This window comes from Primulina eburnea, chromosome 16 (genome assembly GCF_022965805.1).
Source record: "Primulina eburnea isolate SZY01 chromosome 16, ASM2296580v1, whole genome shotgun sequence".
Lineage (NCBI taxonomy): Eukaryota > Viridiplantae > Streptophyta > Magnoliopsida > Lamiales > Gesneriaceae > Primulina > Primulina eburnea.
The window spans coordinates 28,145,865-28,155,388 of NC_133116.1; the positions used below are offsets into that span (position 1 = coordinate 28,145,865).

The 9,524-nt window shown below is 37.6% G+C and overlaps 1 long non-coding RNA gene across 1 annotated transcript; it reads left to right on the forward strand.

Annotated features, from left to right (window-relative positions):
* Positions 1-7,932: 7,932 nt before the first annotated feature.
* LOC140816897 (uncharacterized) lies at positions 7,933-9,272 on the forward strand. The gene is made up of 2 exons (XR_012114679.1): positions 7,933-8,029; positions 9,080-9,272. It is a non-coding gene; the product is annotated as an uncharacterized lncRNA (long non-coding RNA).
* The last annotated feature ends 252 nt before the right edge of the window (positions 9,273-9,524 follow it).

The following is a 9,524-nucleotide window of genomic DNA, read 5'->3' on the forward strand; positions in this document are numbered from 1 at the left end:
CACGTCATATATGTTGTTCTTGACATGTTAGACAGCGTAGAATCGAAGTCAGATTAAGAAACGGACTGAATATGGAATTGTTATGAATTTCAGAATGACATTGACTAGAATTGATATCAGATTTGTACGGTGGTTGATTGTAAATGATTGGAATTGATATAGACTGATATAGTATTATCAGTATCGCAAGATTGTACTGTTGCACTGTTAGAATTTGATAAAACAGAGATGTTGTGATTTGATTAGATTATTGATACAGAATATATTGATATTGTCATTTCCAGATTAAACAGTGACAGACTTTGAATCGAGACTTCGATTGTATCAGAGCGACAGCAAGAAAGGTATAAATTAATGTTGAGTTGGGATTGTACAACTCAAGTTAGGTTTGACTTGAGTTTCCCTAAATCACATACTTTATTTTATTGCATTGATATTTGCAGATTATCAGATTGATATTGCATTGATAGTTGTAGATTATCAGATTGATATGTGCATGTATTGACTTAGAACAAAGTCAGAGTCCGAGTCTAGGGCAGACAGCCTAGCTAGGGCAGAACCTCCGAGTCTTTCTCAGAACCGATAAGACTCTAGACTTACGGTGTATCGAAGAGCTTCAGATGTAGATCGGCGTCTATCTCAGACACATTCGATACAGCATACCAAAGTCTAAATTAGATTGGGATCCCTAGATGTGAGATAAGATAAGATTAGATCACGAGTCATTAATTCATGTAGTCAGACTAGATATATGTTTTGATGATTGTTTGTGCTTTTATATATGTTTTATATGATTGCATGTATACATTGTTTATACTGGGATATTCATATCTCACCGGAGTTATCCGGCTGTTGTCTTGTTTGTATGTGTGCATTACAACAGGTGGGACAGGTACAGGGTCACAGAGGTGAAGACAGACTGAGATTAGAGTGGTGATACCGGACTTGGACTAGAGCTAGGGTTTAAACACTTGATAGTAGTTGTTGAACCTGAGTATGTATGATTGTATATTTTATCAGATTTGTACTTTTATACTGATATGTATAGGAGTTTGATTCCATTACCTTCCGCATTTAAAAAAAAAAAAAAATTTAGACCCTGTTTATTATAATTGATTAATTAGTCCCAATCATGATTAAAAGATGATTAGCGTCCGGGTCCCCACAAATACTGAATCGACTGTTGTGTGCTTCTAATAATATATGTTGTTTAAAATCGGAAACATTCGGCACAACAAGACGATTATTCACATAAAGTACATTGTCACGTACCTGATACTCTAATCGATGCCCTGTTCTGACCATCGATATCGAATTCTGTACATTCTGATCAACTTTCTGAGCTGCTTTAATTTTCACAATCAGCTCTAGTTCAACTTGAACAGCGTATAATCTTAACGGTCTATGATCTATCTCAAATATCAATCCAGAAAACACGCAATCTTCTATAAAATTTGACACACCAATAGTCGTTAAGGACAAAGAACATACCTTACGACTCAGTGCGTCTGCTGCTGCATTGGACTTTCCAGGATAGTATTTGATCTCACAATCAAAATCTTTAAGCAAATCAAGCTATCTCTGCTCTCTCATACTCAATTCTGATTGTGAAAATAGATATTTCAGACTTTTATAATCAGAATAAATCTCAAACTTTTCACCTGTACAGGTAGTGTCGCCATATCTTTAATGCAAAGACGATGGCAGCCAATTCAAGATCATGAATTGGGTAGCGAGTCTCGTGTGGCTTCAACTGTCGTGAAGCGTAAGCGATAACATGGCCTCGCTGCATCAATACACATCCCAATCCCCTGTGAGAAGCGTCACAATAAACAACAAAATCACCAGTACCTGAGGGAATAGTCAGTATCGGAGCACTGGTCAGTCTCTTCTTCAATTTCAGAAAACTGGACTCACAGTCTTCTGACCAAACAAATGGTGCATTCTTCTGAGTCAACTGCGTAATCGGTTTAGCAATACTCGAGAAATCTTTAATAAATCGTCGGTAATATCCTGCTAAACCCATAAAACTGCGAATCTCGGGTACTGATGTCGGTCTCGGCCAACTGATCACGGCTTCAACCTTACTAGGATCAACTGAAATACCGTCTCTGGAAATAATATGACCCAAAAATACCACCTGTCTCAACCAAAATTCACATTTCGACACTTTCGCATATAATTTCTCAGCCCTCAAGATTCTCAACACAGTTCTCAAGTGTTCAGTATGCTCAGTCACATTTTTCGAATAAATCAAAATATCGTCAATGAAGATAATCACAAAATCATCGAGATATCTCTGGAAGATACGATTCATCATGCCCATAAATACAGCTGGAGCATTCGTTAAACCAAACGGCATGAAAATAAACTCATAATGTCCATACCTGGTTCTGAATGTTGTCTTAGATATATCAGAGTCCTTGACTCTCAGCTGATGATATCCAGATCTCAGATCGATCTTGGAATATACAGAAGAACCCTGCAACTGATCAAACAGATCATCAATACGAGGCAAGCAGATATTTATTCTTTACCGTTGCTTTGTTCAGTTGCCGGTAATCGATACAGAGTCTCATTGAACCGTCCTTTTCCTCACAAACAGTATTTGAGCACCCCAAGGAGACACACTCGGTCTGATATACCCTTGGCCAGTAAATCCTCAAACTGTTCTTTCAACTCAATTGGTGTCATTCGGTATGGAGCTCTAGATATCGGAACTGTACATGGAATCAACTCAATGCTGAAGTCTATCTCTCGAATCGGAGGCAATCCAGGAATCTCATCTGAAAAGACATCAGCAAATTCACACACCACTGGCAAATCGGCCAATGATGGACTCGATTTGAGTATATCAACTGAATAAACAAGGAATCCATCCACTCCTTTCTGCAATAATCGGGTCATATTCATAGCAGATATCAAAGGAATTCTGGCTCGAGAACCCTTACCATAAAATTTTCACTCATCAGCCATCTCAGGTCTGAATCTCACAATCTTGTGGAAACAATCGACAGTAGTTCTGTACTTGGTCAACATATCGATACCGATAATACAGTCAAAATCAGATAGCCCAAGTACGATACAATCTAACTCAATCTTATGTCCGTCATACTGTAATATACAATGTTTCACAGAATTCACCGATATCAAACATGTCCCCAAAGAAGAAGAGACAGACACTACAGACGATAATGACTCCACAGGCAATGTATGACTCAATGAAAATCTCTCAGAAATAAACGTATGAGAAGCACCAGTATCAATTAATATATAAGTAGGGTAACCACATAAAGAACAGTTACCTGCAACGACGTCATCTGGTGCTTCCTGAGCTTGCTCCTCCGTCAAAGCAAATACTCGGGCCTGCTGTCTCGGAGGTTGGCTAACTGTCTAGCTTCCTCCTGGTCTTTGTTGTGACTGAGATGGTGCTTGTGAGAAACCGGAAATTTCGACCGAAGCAAATCAAGTAAGTAATATGAAAATTACTTAAAATAAGTTCAGCAATTTTCGTTTCAACTAAACAACTTGAATAATAACTTAAATTTCATCAAATTTAACTCGAGAAAGTAGATTCTAAGCTCGAGGAATAGCTCATCGGGATGCTAAGCTGCAACTAACCGCATCCATTGAAGAGTTTTCACGGGAGGAGTAAAACCCCAGCTCAAGGACGCAAACTTTCAGCTAGAAGAAGCTCAACCAAGCTTGTCCTAACAAGACCATAAAGAGAGCTAAAAGATGAGCTAAAGATTTGGACAAATTAAGTATGCAAGAAAATGACTCTTGAGTAAACCCATAAAGGAGCTATGGGATTAAGCTAAGGGTTAAGGCAAAGTTATGGTGTAAGAAATGATCTTTGGAATGCTCAAGGTGACTCATGGGGATAACCAAACCATATTTAATATTGCTTGGGCACCAAGTGGTCGACCAAGGGGAGTTCAAGGGGCATAATTTCTCTATAAATACTACACCATGGGTGAAGAGAAATGCATACCAAAAATCTCCCAAGTTTCGGCCACTCCCCTCCACCATATTCTCCCAATTTTCGGCCAAGCAAGCAAGGAAGAAGAAGGAAATATTTTTGCGCAGTCCAGTACGGAAACCTTGTGCCTAAGTGCTGCCCGATCAAAGACAGTGTTTGTTAGAGTTGCGTCGAAGTACTGCCGAAATTTCAAAAGGAAACTTTTAACAAAAAGCAAGTAAGTGGGCTTTTGATATATATTCGTTTTTATTTTTAAACTTGAATATGTATATCATGACATGCATGTATGTGTGTCTTCATTTTCGAAAATTGCTATTTGTACTGTTAAAAATTTCGATCGATTATGTGTTCTCTTCTATGCTACGAAATTCGTTGATTCCGCTGTGTCCGTATGAAAACTCTGAAATCTGAAAATCTGAAAAGTTCTGTTTGTTACTTCTGAAATCTTTGTTACACTGTTACGAGTCAATTGGAAATGTGACGAGAATTGTGATTCTGTGTGGCCCCCAATGGTAGGTAGAAAACCATTTCCGTCTGGCCCCCAATGGTGGGTATAAAACCATTTCTGGCCTCACCCCTTAAAGGAGCAACATATTGGGGACAATTTGACCATGGAAATGAGATGAGTAACAGTGTTCTGTTTGTTCTGATATGATCTGTTATGAGAAATCTGTTTCGTTCCGAAATATCTGTCTCATGTTCATTTCTGTTATGATAAGTTAAGTAGTAAGATTTAAAAGATTGTTAAAGAATTGTTTTAAAGGCTTATGTTCTATATGTATCTTCGGAAATCGATCGACCCCGCACTTGCTGAGTGTTTCCCAAAACACTCACCCCTTACAATTTCAGATAAAAATGAAGATCAACTGAATGAGGAGGAGCAGGAAGCGTTCTGGGGATGGTGATCGAAAGAAAAGTTCAAGAATTGAGAATTTTATTATTTCTTCTGTTTCGTTTCCGCAAAACTCTGATGTATTTTTATTTCTATTGTCAATGTAAAGGCAATGTTTAATTTATGAAAAAGACTGGTTTTGGCATTTCGATACGAGGCTAAATTTCAAGTAATTGTTAAACAATGCCGCATGTCACCGATGCTTTGGACTCGGGGCGTGACAGTGCTGGCTGAAATGAATGAACAGCAGCTGATCGTCTATCAGTCTGTGCTGCTGATCCTGATGATTTGGCTCCCTGGGATCTCTGAGAACCTCTCTGTGGACATACTCTGGCAAAATGTCCCTATTGTCTGCAGATGTGGCAACTACCAAGCACTTCTTGGCATTGCTCTGTGGGATGTCTCCATCTGCAAGTTCTGTAGTAAGCTCCGGTATAACTCTGTTTGGAACCACTGGAGCTAGAAGAATTGCTGCCAGACTTCTTAAACTGCTTTCCTCTAGCTTTCAAGAAATCTTTCTTTCCACCACTGCCGCTGCCACCCTCAAATTTGGAAGGTGGTTGTTGTGGTCTCGATACTGGAGGAACAAACGAAGCTCCTTTCTGTCTCATCAGACCGGCTTCTGCTCCTTTGGCTCTGTTCAGGGCGTCAGTAAAGTTATTCGGTCGCCCTGTGTTCACCAATGTAAAGATCTCGGGGTTCAAAACATTGATGAACTGATCAGTAGTAGCTTCCTCGCTCTCAGCAACATGTGGGAAAATCTCAACAAGGTAGAGAACTTGGTCACATACTCTTCAATATTCAATTGACCCTGTCTCAGATTGGCAAATTCGGCCCCCTTTTCTTTCCTGTACGACACTGGGAAAAATCTCTGACAAAATTCAGTTCTAAATACATTCCAGGTAATGGTCGTACCTCGATGCTCTAATGCTCTTTTTGTCGTAATCCACCAGTTCTTTGCAACATCCTGCAACTGGTGTCCTATCAGCCGAACTCGTCGCTCATCTGTATACTCCAACGAATCGAACAACATTTCTATGTCATCCAACCAACTCTCACAGTCAACCGAAGTCTCTGTTCTTTCAGGGTTGGCGGTTTGAATGACTGAAATCTTTTCAATAATTTTTCCATAGGAGTAGCTGTAACATCCATGGGAGGATTCGAAGTGCTACCCTGTTCTGGTATTCTTCTCGGAGGTATATCTGATAATCAAATGGATTAGTAACCCAAATACAACAACCGATTTCAGTCCTCATCTGATTATCTTACTGCTGATCTAGAATCGGTGCTGATCCATTCTCAATAAAACATATTACTATATCAAATCAGATAATCAAGTAACATGTATTAAAGCAGTAAGACATGCCAGCAATCAAAAGCAGAAAAGAAAACCTCAATCTAACCTCGCTCACTAGCTTCTATCTAAATCTAAAGGATCTATCAGCTCTGATGCCACCTGTTGTGGGGACCCGAACCTAATTCAACACTTAATTGTTATTAAGATCAAAGTTAACAATTAAGTAATAGTAGGACATAATTTTTGTTTAATATACAAGTGCGGAAACGTAAGATAATAAATCTGATATACGTGTCAGTGCAATAGTACAAATCTTGCACAACATTTATTTAACTTAATTAAAGTTCAGTCGCTATGTCAAGTACTGAAAATCACTCTACTCTAAGTCCGTGATCTCCACGCTAATCCTGAATCTCTCATCCTCTTCCTAATCCTGATCCTGCCCCACCTGTTGTCATGCACACATACAAAACAAGACAACAGCCAGATAACTCCGGTGAGAAATACATCCCAGTATAAACAATGTATACATGCAATCATATATACAATATAAAAGCATATAACGGATATTCATACATGTATCAAATCAGAAACATACATCAATATCAAGCAATGAATCGCACTCAAACTCGACTTATTCCTAATCTAGGGATCCCGGTGTCTGGATATTGACAAATATATCGAATCTCAGTCGATAGGAATGAATCAATTCCTAAACGGCATCGATATAATTCATATATCCAGTGTCTGGGCGAATCAGCCACAGAATTGACGAATCAGCCAATGACTAGGCGAATCAGCCAGTGACTAGGCGAATCAGCCGATAGCTAGACGAATCAGTCTATGACTCAATACATACATTGTCTATGAATCAATAGACCACACACATCAATATCATTAATTGCAAATATCACTGCAATACACTAAGGTATGTGATTTAGGGAAACTCGAGTCAAATCTCACTCGAGTTGTGCAATCCCAACTCAACATTAATTTATACCTTTCGTTCTGTTACTCTGACTCTGTCAAAACCTCGAACTCAAAGCCTGTCAATACTCAGTATGGCAATGACAATAACGAGGAATACAATATCAATATCCCAATCAATCGATACTGGATATAATCAGAACTAAATCACATTCTGTTTCAACGGCATAACTGCCCGATTTCAATATACCAAGCAATACAAATCGACACATATTCCTCTAACTCATGATCAATAACGATACACATCTGATATCATATCTCAACCCAATCAACTCTGAAATTCATAACAATTCCATAACAAGTCTGTTTTTCAATATGTCTTTGATTCTACAATGTCTAACATGTCAAGAACATCATATATGAATTATATTCGATTCTGACAACATCATAATTTCAAGACATGACAAAACATAACAAAACTTACGTCCAGTTGTAGCCTGCGTCGATAGGAACACAGTACCGAAATCAGATTCTAATTCGAATGGACGGATTTCTCGTACGTTAAATTCTTTCTCCAAGAACTCACGTTTCCTTCCTTTTTCCGAAATGAAGAATTGCATTCTGATATATACATACATATATATATATATATATATATATATATATATATATATATATATATATATATATATATATATACAAAAATGATATCCTACACACCTTTGGTGTGTACTTCCGTGGGCACCGCTTAGTTGGCGTCCATGTGGCTTATTTATTATTTTTTTCGATTCTCAATACACGAAATTATCTCTTCTTCTCCAAATTAAGCGCCTCGGAAAACTCTCTCTTCTCATAAAAAAAACAATCGGGAAAGCGCAGCGGCCATTGTCGTTCCTTCTCCTCAATAGTCGCAAGCTCTCTCAGTCACCAGGTAATCTCTATATACTTCTTTCAAGTCAGAATCGCTACTGTTTTTCGGATTATTTTGGCTCTTTTTTGCGGGTAAAAGCGGAGGGAATACCTCATCGAAACTTCCTGCGGAAAATGAAATTGGAAATGGAGAAAAAGCAATTGACTAAGTCACAATCGGCGGATTGTTTTTTCTTTTGTTTTTTTTAATCCCCGTCGTTATATTTCTTTGTCTGGGAGAAAAACCCAGACGTAATACTTGGAATCTCGGAAGGGTGGGTTGGGAAAATAAGTCAATTTTGGATATTGAGCTTTGTGGGCACTTTTCTATATTTCGAAAAGATTGAATCTTTTGGAATTTTTTTTAAAATTTTGCTTTGGCTCGCAAATTTAATTATTTTGGGTAATCAAAGAATGTTCACATGATCAAAGAAACAGAGGTATTCGAGTAAATTTTAAGATTTCTATCGCTATTTATTTTGTTGTATGGAGATTTTTTTTACCGTGTAATAGATCCGAGTTTAGAATAATTATGCTTGGGTAGTTAATTTAATTTTGGCTTCTGTACACTTATGTTTCTATCAGAGAAAGTGGGTGGTTTCTCTTTTTGAATTTAAATTCAGATTTTTTTGATAAATTATTTGTCAAATGTTAAAGTTTGTTTTACAAGTTCGTGGCTTTCATTTTTCTTCAGCATTTATTTATTTGCTTTTTATGGTGCATGTTTGTGATGGTTAAATGGTGAGACGCTTTCCCGAACTTAGATTTGGCTATGTTCAGATCTATGTACTACGTGTGTCCTAGTTTGGCTCTGTACTTTCTCTTCCTTGATGTTGTATGTGCAAAGAATGTTAATTTTGTCATTGTAGGATGATGTTTACATTCTCGCCTAGTGTCTTTTAGAACCTTTCTCCATAGATACAGAATGATTCTATGGTTTCATTTTACAAAAGTTGCTTCATTTTACTTTGTTGGGTCATCTTAAGAAAAAATGTATTACTTATATCTGATAAAAGCTTTTTTTTTTTTTTTTTTTACTTTCTCCATTGACATTTGAATCTTGCCTGTGCAGGTAAACTCTTGGAGTATCAACTAATCTAAATAATCTTTGGCTCAGTAGTCAGTCCATTGTGTCGCCATTGGTTTTTTCTCATTTGTTTGCCTGAATTAGTTTTGTGTGTGACGCTGGGGTGAAACTTCTTGAACTCGAGAGAATCTTGATTCTTGAGTTGGAATTTTGTTTTATTTTGAGTTTGTTTTTTTAACTTGTTCGTTTGCAGTTTATTTTTGTTCCATCTGTTTTGGATTTATGTTTCTTGTTTCTTTACTTGCTTTCAATTGTCAATACACAAAATCAGGAAAATTATCTCTTCTTCTCACTTAGCCACTATTTCACCGCCCAATCTCCGTCGTAGGATCGAAACTCTTCCACCACTCCGCCACCCGATCTCCGCCGTTCCAAGGTATGCACCGATTACCTATATATTTATTTTTTTTAACAGATTTTTTTTATTAAA